Genomic DNA, 15,634 nt, shown 5'->3' on the forward strand with positions numbered 1-15,634 from the left:
ATAAGAAAAGCATCACTGAAATAGTCATACTACAGTAATTATACATTAAAATTACTTAGTAAAACATTAGTTGCATAATAACTAGAGATGAGAAAACCCGAAATTTGGTGTTTGGTGATTGTATCAAACATAGTCTTTAAAAAAAAATCAGAGTTCAAATTCGGACTCGGCTGCTTTACGTACGAACACCACTTAAGCAAGCATCACTGTGCTTGGGTGCGCTCCGTGCTCAATTCAGTGGGAGCCTCATTCAGTGTTTGATGGGCTCGCACTGGGGCTAACAACAGCATGTGTCATGCCCTGGCGCCGCCAGGTGGTAACAGAAGTGTACAACACCCTACATAACACCTTCCCACACCAGGTTCCATCAGCCACAAAATCCTAGCCACCCCCCCAGGGTAAGAAGGACACACCAGTGGGCAGGACCAGGCGAATTGGGAGCGCCCACCTAGGGGTCTTGAGTAGAGATGAGCGATGTTCGATTCAAACCGTTCGCCAATTTCAAATTCGAGTGATTTTGGGCGGTGTTCGAGTCATTCAACGGGCGCGGCGCTGCACAGCTGTCACAAAGCTCCGGTGGTTTTTCCTCTTTTGAAATTGGGTGCCGCTCATTATTCAATCTGGTATTCCCTGCTTTCCCCACCCACCAGCGCCCTTGATTGGTTGCAGTCAGACACGCCCCCATACTGAGTGACAGCTGTCTCACTGCAACCAATCACAGCCGCCGGCGGGTGGGTCTATATCGTGCAGTAAAATAAATAAATAATTAAAAAAAAAAAACTGCGGTCCGCCCCAATTTTGATACCAGCCAAGATAAAGCCACACGGCTGGAGGCTGGTATTGTCAGGATGGGGAGCGCCACGTTATGGGGAGCCCACCACCCTAACTATCAGCCAGCAGCCGCCCGGAATTGCCGCATCCATTAGATGCGACAGTCCCGGGACTCTACCCGGCTCATCCCGAATTGCCCTGGTGCGGTGGCAATCGGGGTAATTAGGTTAGGTTAATCATGACAGGCGTCTCCCCGAGATACCTTCCATGATTAACCTGTAACTGAAAGTAAATAAACACACACAACGAAAAATCCTTTATTTGGAATAAAAGATAAAAAAACACCCTCATTTACCTCTTTATTAATCCCCAAACAACAATCCAGGTCTGAAGTAATCCACACGATGCTGTCAGCTCTGCTACATGAAGCTGACAGGGAGCGCCGTAGAACACGAGCGCTCTGTGTCAGCTCCACGCAGCAACTGAAGTGAGCCGCGCTGTCACTGGAGATTTCACTCAGGTAGTGCCTCTCTCTTTTCATTAGAGGCAGTGGCTCAATGGGTAGAGCTACTGACTAAGGAGAATTAGTTCACGAGTTCGAGTCCCGGCCGTCCCGGTAAAGAATTTAATTTATTATTAATTCTAATTATTATTTATTTATAATTTAATTTAATTATGCACTGATGGGAGGAGCCGGACATCAACTGTGAGCCGCGAGACACACCTCTAAAATCGGAGCAGTTCACGGAATGAGGCTGCATTGCTCTCTCCTCTCTCTCTTCTCTCTCTCTCCTCTCTCTCCTCTCTCTCTCTCTTTTTCTCTCTTTTTCTGTCTCTCTCTTGTTCTCTCTTTCTCTCTTTTTCTCTCTTTTTCTCTTTCTCTTCTTTTCTCTCTTTTTCTCTCTTTCTCTCTCTCTCTCTCTTTCTTCTCTCTCTTTCTCTCTCTCTCTCTCTCTCTTTTTCTCTCTCTTTTTCTCTCCTTTTCCCTCTCTCTCTCCTCTTTGTAGCTGAATAATCCACTTCTGGATTCTCTACTGCAATACAGAGGTCAAGATTACTAAATCTTCCTATGCTTTTCATTAGCGGCAGTGGCTCAATGGGTAGCGCTACTGCCTAAGGAGAATTAGTTTACAAGTTTGAGTCCCGGCCATCCCAGTAAGGAATTTAAATTATAATTATTATTTATTTTTTTGGTTGTTCTTCCTGCGGAAGCCCCTATTGCGGCCCCCTCGTCTGATCCTGTGTCTGGATCGCTGCCGGTTGAAGACAAAAAAATCACTAGAGGTGACATCCCTGGAGATTGCGTGTCCCTGGGGATTTGCCAGGTAGGACCTAGCAGGTTTAGTCTGGCGAGTGTTACCCTTATGTTTCCATCTAAAGATGGTTTTATTGTCAAAATCAGAACTGTCTCTATGGAATTTTTTTATGCTTTTTGTCAATGATGTCATGCTCAAGCGATCAACAGACTCCTTGAGTTTGCTCTGAAAATCTGAAACCATAGATTGATCATCCAATTTACTGAGCTTGGCTTCCAAATCTTTAATGTTAGTCTTGGTGGTGGCAAGGAGCATCCTGTCATGTTCCAATAACATATTGATTAATATGTTGGAGCATTTGAGGAGACCCTGTTCCCAAGTGTCTTGAAACTCAACCGAGGGCTCCCAAACTGGAAAGATGGAAACTCTTAATCTCCGGGGTACAATACCAGCCCTGAGGTACACCTCAAGGCTGCATATATTCCACCATAGTCTCACACCTGTCTTGTGAGCCGCAGTCAGATCCGATGTAAGTATGGTGAACTCATCAGATACACAGGAGGGTGTGCTCCCTGATGAGAACACGCTACCTGATTGGGCCTGCCAAGCTGCCTCACGGGAATCCCAGTCCATGATTCTGGGGGAACAAAGTCCGCACAATAACAATAAATAATGCAAGAAACAAAACTGCCCCAAGTAGGCATTTTGCAACTCCCAGAAAGGCAACCCCAAAGGGGGAGCCAAGAGAACAATTTCTAAGAAAGGGGAGGCGCGCACCACAAGTGTCTGACAATTATAAACAAAGGGGTGCTAAGAAGTGCTAAGATCACCCCCTCAAACTGGTCGCTACAGGGTATATCATTATATCCTTCCCGGGCAGGAAGAGGTTAACCCGGTTAGTTTACACACAACTCACACCACCATGCAGCAAGGATGCCCTCCGCAATGGAGACTGGGTTCAGGTTTGGGTCTTTTTTGGCACCCCCTTAACATGCTGGGTCCATTGTGGGTAACAGGATGCCAGGCAGCCTAGGGGCTCCTCAGAGCCACTGGACCTGGAGAACCAGGGTCAGGGAGAAGCAGTCACTAGGAAAGAGTTAATAATTTCTCTCACATAGCTCATCCAAATACAGTCAGGAAGTGACTCAGCCAGTTCCTAGCAGACCCAGGTTATCATAATGGTGCGGATGGGTGCCACCTCTGCTGCGGCAACCGTGGCTGCTCGAAGTGACGCTCGGGTCCGGGATCGTGTCTGGGGCTCGAGTGGTAACCAAACCCGGGGTTCGCGCTGGCGCCTGTCCACGCACACAGTGAAAGAGGGGGGTATTTACAGGGGAGATTGTCTGTGATGCCACCCGTTGGTTGTGGTGATGGGATGGTGGTTAGAGTTGAGCGCGGTTAGCGGTTCGTGGTTCTCCAGTTTGCGGCTCGAGTGATTTTGGGGGCTGTTCTAGATCGAACTAGAACTCGAGCTTTTTTGCAAAAGCTCGATAGTTCTAGATACGTTCGAGAACGGTTCTAGCAGCAAAAATGCCAGCTAATTCCTAGCTGGCTTTCCGCTGTAATAGTGTAAGTCACTCTGTGACTCACACTATTATGACATTTCAGTGTATAGTGTGCGGGAACAGCGCATTCAGATCACTGCTGTTTGGATAATGGCGATCACCATTTTTTTTTTTTTCCTTGTCTTCCTTCCCTAAGCGCGCGCGTGTAGTGGGGCGGGCCAGCATGTCAGCCAATCCCAGACACACACACAGCTAAGTGGACTTTTAGCCAGTGCAGCAACGGCATGTGTGATAGGATGTCCATGTCACATGTCCCTGCATTATAAAAACGAGTATCTGCCCGTCCGGACGCCATTATCTCTTCTGCGTCCTTGGTGTCAGACATCACTGGCGCAGCTCCTATCGCCGATACAGCTGTATACGCTCCATACACAGCGCTGGACAGCATAGGGATAGCACTTTCTATCAGTCCTTTTAAAGGCTCATACCGGCAGGGTCAGAGCCATAGGTGACAGGTCCAGAAAACAGCGACAGCGTCTGTGTAGCTAAGGTCAGGGATTTCCTCGCTGCATTTCCCCATTAGGAGGGATAGAAAGGCAAGCTTCCTTTCCTCTACCCAGACCCACAACCCTGCCACTGTACCCTCCAGTCCTCTGCACACTCAAACTCATTGTTACTAAGCCATTATACTAGCAAACACTGAGTGAACTTAGTGGCATCCTAAACGTGGCTATTGGACTTCTGTATAGTCCCAGTAGTGCACAGATATTTGCAGCACGTCTGGCTGCATTGCACACTCAAACTCATTATAACTAAGCCATTATACTAGCAAACACTGAGTGAACTTGGTGGCATCCTAAACGTGGCTATTGGACTTCTGTATAGTCCCAGTAGTGCACAGATATTTGCAGCACGTCTGGCTGCATTGCACACTCAAACTCATTATAACTAAGCCATTATACTAGCAAACACTGAGTGAACTTAGTGGCATCCTAAACGTGGCTATTGGACTTCTGTATAGTCCCAGTAGTGCACAGATATTTGCAGCACGTCTGGCTGCATTGCACACTCAAACTCATTATAACTAAGCCATTATACTAGCAAACACTGAGTGTACCTAGTGGCATCCTAAACGTGGCTATTGGACTTCTGTATAGTCCCAGTAGTGCAAAGATATTTGGAGCACGTCTGCCTGCATTGCACACTCAAACTCATTATAACTAAGCCATTATACTAGCAAACACTGAGTGAACTTAGTGGCATCCTAAACGTGGCTATTGGACTTCTGTATAGTCCCAGTAGTGCAAAGATATTTGCAGCACGTCTGGCTGCATTGCACACTCAAACTCATTATAACTAAGCCATTATACTAGCAATTTATGCTGCCAGTTTAAGGGCCGTAGTTGCATTGTCAGGGATATTTATTCTTTATTATTCTGCTGTTAATAAAGCTAGACCACCGCTGCAATCTACACCACCTCTCAAATTTTACTACCACATTTTCAGTGCACAATCTTGTCGCAATCAACATGAGTGGCAAAATGACAGATGCTGGTGGAAAGAGGAAGAGGCGTGGTGGAAAAGGAAAAAAAGGGTTTGTCCGTGGGGAAGGTGGCAAAGCTCCATTATCATCTGCTGAAGATAGACCATCTACCAGCAAAAGTAAGATGTCTACTACTTACCGTGGACAATCCGATGTGCTCCCTTTTTTACGGACACGAACAACAGGAACATAGGTAGATGATGGGCAAATAAGGAAAATGCTTGAATGGATCTCAAGTGGTCCAACAAGTGCCCTCTCAGCCACCTCAAGTACCACATCCAAAAAACACCAGTCCTCTGAGTTGTCATCCCAATAAAACTTGCTTTCTCCCAGCTCTGAAGTCTCCATCAGCCCTGCACAGTATGGTGGAACTGAGATGGCTGAGTCTGCAGAGCTGTTCAGTCACACTATAGCCTGGGAATCAGAGGTCTGCTGCCAAGCTACAGTGAGTACAGACCAGGAAATGGTCTGCAGTGATGCCCAGAACCTTTGTGACTCTGATTCAGGCCGTGAGGATCAAGTTTCTGAGCATAATGTTGACCCTTTGTCACAAACTGTAACACCTGTGGTTATAGACAATGAGGAACATACTGATGACGATGAGACGCAGATACCAGATTGGGATGACAACTTAAATATTCGGTCAGGGCAAGAAGAGGCTCGGTCTGAGGGGGAGGGGAGTGCAAACACAACAATTGATGATGAAGTTCTAGATCCCACCTACTGTCAACCCCCAGTCAGGCACTCGAGGAGGTCAACAGAGGCGGTGGAGGAGGATGCAACCGACGACGAAGTTACCTTGCGCCTTCCTGGACAGAGTCGGAGCACTGGTAGCACGTCTACAACTGCATCATCAGCCACCACTCTGCCTCTGAGCACTAGTCGGGGGGGCTCAGCAGGTCGCATGCCCTCTAAGCCTTGCCTAGCCTGGTCCTTTTTTGACATAGAAAAAGATCGCCCAAATTATGTGATGTGTAAAATTTATCGTGATTCTGTTAGTAGAGGTCAAAACCTCAGCAGTTTGACAACTTCTTCCATGAATCGTCACATGAATAAATATCTTAGGTCCCAGTGGGAAGTTCACCGTGCTGCAATGCGGCCTAGCAGAGCGAACCATCCACGGCCTGTCCCTTCCAGTTCATCCGCGTGCTCTTCATCTTCTAGGACTGTGGGGACAGCTGTCACACCTGGTTTTCCACGCACAACTTCCACTACTGTAACCGCAACAGGCAGTTTGCTTGGTAGGTCGTCAGTTGGTTTGGAAGGGGAAACAAGTGAGTGTGTACAGCTCTCTCAGACATCGATAGCACCAACGTTGGATGAAGGCAACATCATGTCTCCGCCTGCACTTTCCTCACAAACCTGCATTTTTCCAGGGACACCCTACTCAGCACCGTCTACACACAGCAGGAAGATCTCTGTCCCTCAGATGTGGACAAATAAAGGCCATTTCCTGCGACCCATGACAAAGCTAAGAGGTTGACTTTATCCTTCTGTAAGCTCTTGGCTACCGAAATGCTGCCTTTCCGCCTAGTGGACACACAGGATTTTAGAGACCTTATGTCTGTCGCTGTGCCCCAGTACCAGATGCCTAGTCGCCACTACTTCTCTAAGAAAGGTGTGCCCGCGCTACACCAGCATGTCGCACACAACATCACCGCTTCCTTGAGAAACTCTGTGTGTGAACGGGTGCATTTCACCACCGATACTTGGATCAGTAAGCATGGACAGGGACGTTACATGTCGCTGACTGGGCACTGGGTAACTATGGTGATAGATGGTGAAGGGTCTGCTGCACAAGTCTTGCCGTCCCCACGACTTGTGTGTCAATCCTCTGTCTGTCCAAGTTCCGCCACTGCTTCTGCCTCCTCCACCTCATCTGGGTCCTCCACCTCCGCCCCAAGCCTGCCTGGTCAGGTCACCAGCGTTCTCACTGCGCAGAAGGAATCACGCACCCCTCATTACTATGCTGGCAGCAGAGCGCAACGGCATCAGGCGGTCTTTAGCTTGACATGTCTTGGTAATAGGAGTCACACAGCTGAGGAGTTGTGGTCAGCTCTGCGGTCCGAGTTTAATAAATGGTTGTCTCCACTCAACCTGCAGCCTGGTAAGGCCGTGTGCGACAATGCTGCAAACCTGGGTGCGGCCCTTCGCCTGGGCAAGGTGACACACGTGCCTTGTATGGCTCACGTGTTGAACCTTGTTGTCCAGCAATTTTTAACACACTATCCCGGCCTAGATGGCCTTCTGACCAGGGCACGAAAACTGTCTGCTCACTTCCGCCATTCAACCGCCGCAGCTGAGCGACTTGCATCGCTCCAGAAGTCTTTCGGCCTGCCTGTTCATCGCCTGAAATGCGATGTGGCGACACGCTGGAATTCGACTCTCCACATGTTACAGCGACTGTGGCAGCACCGCCGAGCCCTGGTGCAATACGTCATGACGTATAGCCTGGGCCAACGAGATACAGAGGTGGGGCAGATCACCCTGATGGAGTGGTCTCAGATCAAGGACCTATGCACCCTTCTGCACAGTTTCGACATGGCGACGAATATGTTTAGCGCTGACAATGCCATTATCAGCATGACAATTCCAGTCATTTACATGCTGGAGCACACGCTAAACACTATTCGGAGTCAGGGGGTGGGACAACAGGAAGGGGAGGAACTACAGGAGGATTCATATGCGCAAGGGACAACAACATCACCAAGGTCCAGACGTTCATCATCACCAACGCGGCAGGCATGGGACCATGGGGGACAGGGATCAACAAGGGCGCATAGTAGCAGGCGAAATATTGAGGAAGGTGCAGGAGAACATGAAGAAATGGAGGACGAACTGTCCATGGACATGGAAGACTCAGCGGATGAGGGAGACCTTGGTCAAATTTCAGTTGAAAGAGGTTGGGGGGAGATGTCAGAGGAAGAAAGAACGGGTAGCACCTCTATGCCACAAACACAGCGTGGACTTGGTCCGCATGGCTGCGCAAGACACATGAGTGCCTTCTTGTTGCACTACCTCCAACATGACCCTCGTATTGTCAAAATTAGAAGTGATGATGACTACTGGCTTGCCACACTATTAGATTCCCGGTACAAGTCCAAATTTTGTGACATAATTCCAGCCATAGAAAGGGACGCACGTATGCAGGAGTATCAGCAGAAGCTGTTACTCGATCTTAGCTCGGTTTTTCCACCAAACAACCGTGCAGGTGCAGGGAGTGAATCTCATAGTTGTAACTTGACAAACATGGGACGGTCTCTTCATCTTCAACAGTCTACCCGTACCAATAGGACTGTATCTGGTGCTGGTAACAGCAATTTTATGGAATCTTTTCATAATTTTTTTAGACCCTCCTTTGCAAGGCCACCAGAGACAACAAGTCTGACACATAGTCAACGGCTGGAGAGGATGATACAGGAGTATCTCCAAATGAACATCGATGCCATGACTTTGCAAATGGAGCCTTGCTCATTTTGGGCTTCAAATCTAGAAAAATGGCCAGAGCTCTCCAGTTACGCCTTGGAGATTTTGTCGTGTCCAGCTGCCAGCGTTGTCTCTGAACGTGTCTTCAGTGCTGCTGGGTGTGTGCTGACAGATAAGCGCACGCGTCTGTCCAGTGACAATGTGGACAGACTAACGTTCATCAAAATGAACAAGTCATGGATCCACCAGGAATTTACTACCCCTGTGTCATCCTGGGGAGAGTAAATGCTTGTGGATTTTGAATGTGCTTGATGCAAATCTAGCTGTGAAGTGTACAACTAGGGCACAAGTGCTGCCACTGATGGGGTGTCAGTGTGGCCCAATTTTTGGAAAAAGGGACACTCCGCTTGGAGTAACCCTTGCTTACATAGTTTTAAAAAATGATCCAAGATGCACAGCGCTGGGATCAGGAAAGACTTTGCTACCTACCCCGGTGTCATCCTGGGGACGGTTAAGTATGGCGTATTTTTGAATGTGCTTGATGCAAATCTAGCTGTGAAGTGTACATCTGGGGCACAAGTGCTGCCACTGATGGGGTGTCAGTGTGGCCCAATTTTTGGAAAAAGGGACACTCCGCTTGGAGTCACCTTGCGGTGTTTTACATTATTTTAGAAGGGCATGCCACGCCAATATCTGTGTCTCGTCCTCTTTTTCCTCGTAACGCTGTTTTGTTTTCACATGAGAATTTGTCCTTGTCACTTTCCCATGTGTTTGTGTTGTGTTGTGAGTTGTTTGTCACCTTTTGGACACCTTTAAAACCTTTAAAGAATGATCCAAGATGAACAGAGCTGGGATCAGGAAAGACTTGCTACCTACCCCGGTGTCATCCTGGGGACGGATAAGAATGGCGTATTTTTGAATGTGCTTGATGCAAATCTAGCTGTGAAGTGCACAACTGGGGCACAACTGCTGCCACTGAAGGGGTGGGTGTGTGTGGGGCACAATTTTTGAAAAAAAGGGAGACTCCGCTTGGAGTAACCCTTGCTTACAGTGTTTTTAAAAAGGAGCCAAGATGAACAGAGCTGGGATCAGGAAAGACTTTGCTACCTACCCCGGAGTCATCCTGGGGACGGTTAAGTATGGCGTATTTTTGAATGTGCTTGATGCAAATCTAGCTGTGAAGTGTACAACTGGTCGTGTTTAAATATTACCTCTAAGGGTCCAGGGGATACTACTCTGATTAAGTCATAGAAAAATCCCCAATTGTGAAAATATTATATTTTTATTCAGTTAGAAAATTACCACCAATATGTGCACATAAATATACAGCTCAATTGTCTTACGCCAATTATGTGGCAACCCCTGATCTTGAATATCAAGACCAGGGTTTACAAATAACCAAAAAAGACAAATTGATACAATTTAAAATACATAACCATGGTATTGGTTCACAGCAGGACACATTCCAATAACCAAACTTAACTTGGTATCTCCTAATAGAACTATGTTGGCACAGCGTGCTTATCTGTAGTCCCAATCAAGGATTTTCATCCAGGAGTATCCATATGACGTTTGGAAAGTTAGTCCTTAAGCAGGTATAGTGAACCGCCAACTATATAATAATCAAGACGTCTCCACCTCGACGCGTTTCCCCACGCTAGGACACGTGGTTCATCAGGAGGCTGGGAAAATAGGTACGATCTTATCAGCTTTATGACAAACATACATAGACCACCAAACATAGATTTAACAGCACATGTACAAGGTAAAAGATGACAACAGCAATAAATGAATAACTCACTTGTCAGATTGTATAGTTTCAGGTATGCAGGTCCATGGCGCCAGATAGCAGATCAGAAGCATAGCAGTAAACACTGTCTTGATAACATGCTCCCGTCCTCCAGGCGTCATGGAGCTGCATACAATACACCACCTTAAATAGCCCTCCCCTGATTCAGACAGCTGTGGGGAATCCCTGACTTCCCCCACACAGCGTCACTGCAGCAGCAGCTGCGCAGGCGCCGGCCCATATCACCACTGCGCATGTCCGGGCAGTATGACACGGAGGAAAAACCTCCTCTCCTCGCATCGAGCAGGGCCCTCCTCCCCATGAGCTCACGCGGTCACATGATCGGAGGTAGGTGCCCGCCCAGCAGGGAAGCTCTCACACTGCCCGGTAACGCCCATCTCATGACTCATAAGGTCATATGATCAGGGGTGAGTGCCCGCCCAGCAAGGAAGCTCTCATACTGCACGGTAACGCCCATCTCATGACTCATAAGGTCACATGATCGGAGATAACAGACGTTACCACAATAAGAGATTCAATCTGCCATTACTTTAGAAATAGTATAAAAGCAATTGTACAGCAGTCATAATCGCCCCCAAATAGGTGCATAGCAGCCACAGTAGATTCAATGAGGCCCTAGCATCTAGGATGACATAAGGGCCCTAAAAAGGCAGCATAAAGCAAGACAATTTGATCATATGGCAAAGGTCATTACATAATACAAATATCTGACCATTGTACTATATCATTCACATATAGTCAGTCCCGGTCCATACTGACAGAGTACACACCATAGAAATATAGTTAATAGGTCTAATATTGGCAAGAAAACCAAATACCCCAATATTTCAAATATACCAGATCTATTCATTGACTCAGATTATCAGAACTATACGACACTTGAGAAAAGATACTTCAAATGGTTCCATAGATATGGAAAGTCCCCAAAAAGGGGATACAGGCTCCCAGAAACATGGCACCTACTATCTCAGCTATAGGGGCCTATCAAATTTTTAACCATTATGTGGGGAGGAAGCAATTAAAGGAGAGCTGCTCGTTGAGCCCCCCGGAGTAAGTGATCCTAGTCTGAAAATCCAAGCCGATTCCCTTTGTAACAACACTCTGTCGAAATCGCCACCCCTCGGACTGTGCTTGACAAGCTCTAATGCTGAAAAACACACAAGTTTTGTGTCACCTTGGTGCACACTATTCATGTGTCGAGCAATCGGTGTATCACGTTTATTTCGTATATCCGACAGGTGCTCTCCCACACGTCTCCGAAGCTCACGCACGGTTTTCCCCACGTAGTCAAAAGGACACGTGCAGGTGGCCCTATACACAACACCCGTTGTCTTGCAGTTAAAGAAATCCCGTAAATAGAAAACCTTCCCATTAGCTGAGCTTTTCACCATCTTGCAGCGTTCCATCGATTCGCAGAAACTGCAGTTACCGCATCGATGCATACCTACCACCTGTCTATCTAACCAGGTGCCTCCTGAGCGTGGCCCCTGATACATACTGTGTACAAGTTTATCCCCTATAGACCGACCTCTCCTATAGGTAATACACGGGGTCTTGGGGATAAACCTGGCCAGATCAGGGTCCGCCCTGAGCACCCCCCAATGTTTTTTGATTACTCCAAAGACGCGTTCGGCCTGAAGATCGTAGGTACCGATAATGCGTAAGATGTTCTCATCCTCTTTTCTATTTCGTGGTCTCATCAAAGAATGTCTATTAGTGTTTTTAGCAAAGGCATAGGATTGCTGCAACACCTGCCTAGGGTATCCTCTATCCAGAAACCTCCCAAACATGTCCGATGCCTGCACCCTAAAATCAGATTCCCTAGAGCAGTTCCTGCGGATACGCAGAAACTGCCCTTTGGGAATCCCTCTCCTAAGGGGAAGGGGATGATGACTTTCCCATTTTAACAGGGAATTAGTTGCCGTCGGTTTCCTATAGGTAGCAGTCTGTATTTTACCATTTTCATCCTTCGATATAGTCAGATCAAGGAAGGTAATACAGTTCTGATCACAGGTATAGGTAAACCTTAACCGCAAAGCATTCTTATTAAGAGACCCAACAAAAAGCTCAAAATCATAAATCGATCCAGTCCAGAGGATAAGGATATCATCAATGTACCGGACCCATAGTCCGATACATTGATGAAAATCCCCATCCTCCCCCCCAAAAACCACCGTTTCCTCCCACCAGCCCAGGAATAAATTTGTATAACTGGGGGCACAAGGGCTCCCCATTGCAGTACCCCTGAGCTGGTGGAAGTACTTGGTGTTAAACAAAAAATAATTATGGCGGAGGGTAAAAGACAGCAGTTCTATAATAAGAGCATTGTGCCTCATACACTCAATGGATCTTGTCTTCAAAAAGAAATTAACTGCCTGGATCCCTAATTCATGGGGAATAGAACTGTACAGTGCCTCGACATCAATGGAGGCCAGAATTGTATCTGGCCCCACACTGATGTCCTCCAAGATCTGAAGTAGGTGCGGGGTGTCTCGTACATATGAGGGTAAAGATGTAACAAAGGGCCTAAGTACCCTATCAATATATATACCGACATTCTGAGACAATGAATCAATGCCTGCTACAATTGGTCTGCCTTTTAAAGGGTCTAGGCCCTTATGCACCTTTGGTAGGGCGTAGAAAACAGGTATAACAGGAAATTGAGGAGTCAAAAATTCCAGTTCATTGGATGATATCAAATTATTTTGCTTAGCACACTCCAAAATAGACACAAGAATATCAGTAAATTTTTTGGTTAGATCAGAAGGAATCTGTTCATAAGTGTTCCGATCACCAAGAAGGGTCTGGCACATACTCAGATACCTAGAATGGTTCAGAATAACAAGGTTCCCCCCCCTTGTCAGATTTTTTGATAACCAGATTGGTATTTTTAGATAGAGAATCCAAGGCCTTCAGTTCTTCTTTAGTCAAATTATGATTATAATCATAATGGCCTTGAAATCCTTGCGGAATCTTTACAAGATCGTCTTGCACCAATTTCAAAAAGATATCTACACTAGTACAACTCTGTAATGGGGGGGGATCTTTTACTCGGTCTTTTTAAAGTAGTAAAAGGTCCCTCCCCTCTCCTTTTTGAGCCATCCTTCAACAAATCCGTCAAGGTTTGAAAACATTCATAATCCTCCTCTGCAATACCAAGGGCCTTACGTTGTTCCTGGCTATTGTGTTCAAAAAACAATTTCCATCTCAATCTTCTCCCAAACAATTCAAGATCTCTGATCCAACCAAAACAATCAAAATGATTCGAGGGTATGAAATTAAGCCCCTTAGACAGAACCGCATAATCATGGTCAGTAAGTGAATGGTCAGATAAATTCAGTATCCTCCCCTGGCCTGATGTGCTCTCGTATGTGGATACACTCCCCCTGTTTGTCTCTGCTCCAAAAAAGACCCAGAGGGACCAGAAGATGAAAAAAGTGGTGACCCCTGATGCCCAAAGTGTCCCCCTCTCCTCTTTCGCTGTTTTTTTGGGGGGATCCATGTATGTGGTCCACGCCCAGTAGCCTCTGTAGGAATACTACCAGTTGTTCTAGGTCTTTCTGAGTCGGAGGTGTCTATATCTGATGAAGATACCGCAGGTTGTTGTCTATTAGTATATTGGGGTAGATAAGCCTTATCTTCCTTAAATTCTGCAAGGTCTCGTACAAACTGTGAGTGCTTTCTTTCTTTTAAATTACTCTGAAAGCGCTCAACGGACGTCTGTAACAGATTTTCGCGTCTAGCAAAGTCGGGGTCACTTTTGAGACGCAAAATATTATCTATTCCTGTATTCAAAACCCCTGTAGACTCTGCAAAGATTTTTTTCTCCTCCTCTAGTAACAGATTCATCAACCTCAAAGAGGAAGCAATAGACTCCTTCCGCCAGAGACCAAGGAATTGTTCAGACGATGTTCTTGGAGATGGAACAATATTAATTCTCAATCCCCTTGGCACTATTTGATGCTTAATATAATTTTCGAGTCCCTTTATTTCCCACCAGGACCGAATATTATTTTTATAATTGGCCAACAATTCCTTAAAAGATTCTTTTAGGTTAATTCCACTACTCCCTACATAAGGTTCATTAGTGGAAAACACCTGATTTGCCTCCTCCACCCAACCTGAGGTATTAATAGGCCCTGTAAGAAAGCCCGCCATGCCAGGGAATTACGTATCATGTTTAAATATTACCTCTAAGGGTCCAGGTGATACTACTCTGATTAAGTCATAGAAAAATCCCCAATTGTGAAAATATTATATTTTTATTCAGTTAGAAAATTACCACCAATATGTGCACATAAATATACAGCTCAATTGTCTTACGCCAATTATGTGGCAACCCCTGATCTTGAATATCAAGACCAGGGTTTACAAATAACCAAAAAAGACAAATTGATACAATTTAAAATACATAACCATGGTATTGGTTCACAGCAGGACACATTCCAATAACCAAACTTAACTTGGTATCTCCTAATAGAACTATGTTGGCACAGCGTGCTTATCTGTAGTCCCAATCAAGGATTTTCATCCAGGAGTATCCATATGACGTTTGGAAAGTTAGTCTTTAAGCAGGTATAGTGAACCGCCAACTATATAATAATCAAGACGTCTCCACCTCGACGCGTTTCCCCACGCTAGGACACGTGGTTCATCAGGAGGCTGGGAAAATAGGTACGATCTTATCAGCTTTATGACAAACATACATAGACCACCAAACATAGATTTAACAGCACATGTACAAGGTAAAAGATGACAACAGCAATAAATGAATAACTCACTTGTCAGATTGTATAGTTTCAGGTATGCAGGTCCATGGCGCCAGATAGCAGATCAGAAGCATAGCAGTAAACACTGTCTTGATAACATGCTCCCGTCCTCCAGGCGTCATGGAGCTGCATACAATACACCACCTTAAATAGCCCTCCCCTGATTCAGACAGCTGTGGGGAATCCCTGACTTCCCCCACACAGCGTCACTGCAGCAGCAGCTGCGCAGGCGCCGGCCCATATCACCACTGCGCATGTCCGGGCAGTATGACACGGAGGAAAAACCTCCTCTCCTCGCATCGAGCAGGGCCCTCCTCCCCATGAGCTCACGCGGTCACATGATCGGAGGTAGGTGCCCGCCCAGCAGGGAAGCTCTCACACTGCCCGGTAACGCCCATCTCATGACTCATAAGGTCATATGATCAGGGGTGAGTGCCCGCCCAGCAAGGAAGCTCTCATACTGCACGGTAACGCCCATCTCATGACTCATAAGGTCACATGATCGGAGATAACAGACGTTACCACAATAAGAGATTCAATCTGCCATTACTTTA

Source organism: Anomaloglossus baeobatrachus, chromosome 11, assembly GCF_048569485.1.
Source record: "Anomaloglossus baeobatrachus isolate aAnoBae1 chromosome 11, aAnoBae1.hap1, whole genome shotgun sequence".
NCBI classification, from domain to species: domain Eukaryota; kingdom Metazoa; phylum Chordata; class Amphibia; order Anura; family Aromobatidae; genus Anomaloglossus; species Anomaloglossus baeobatrachus.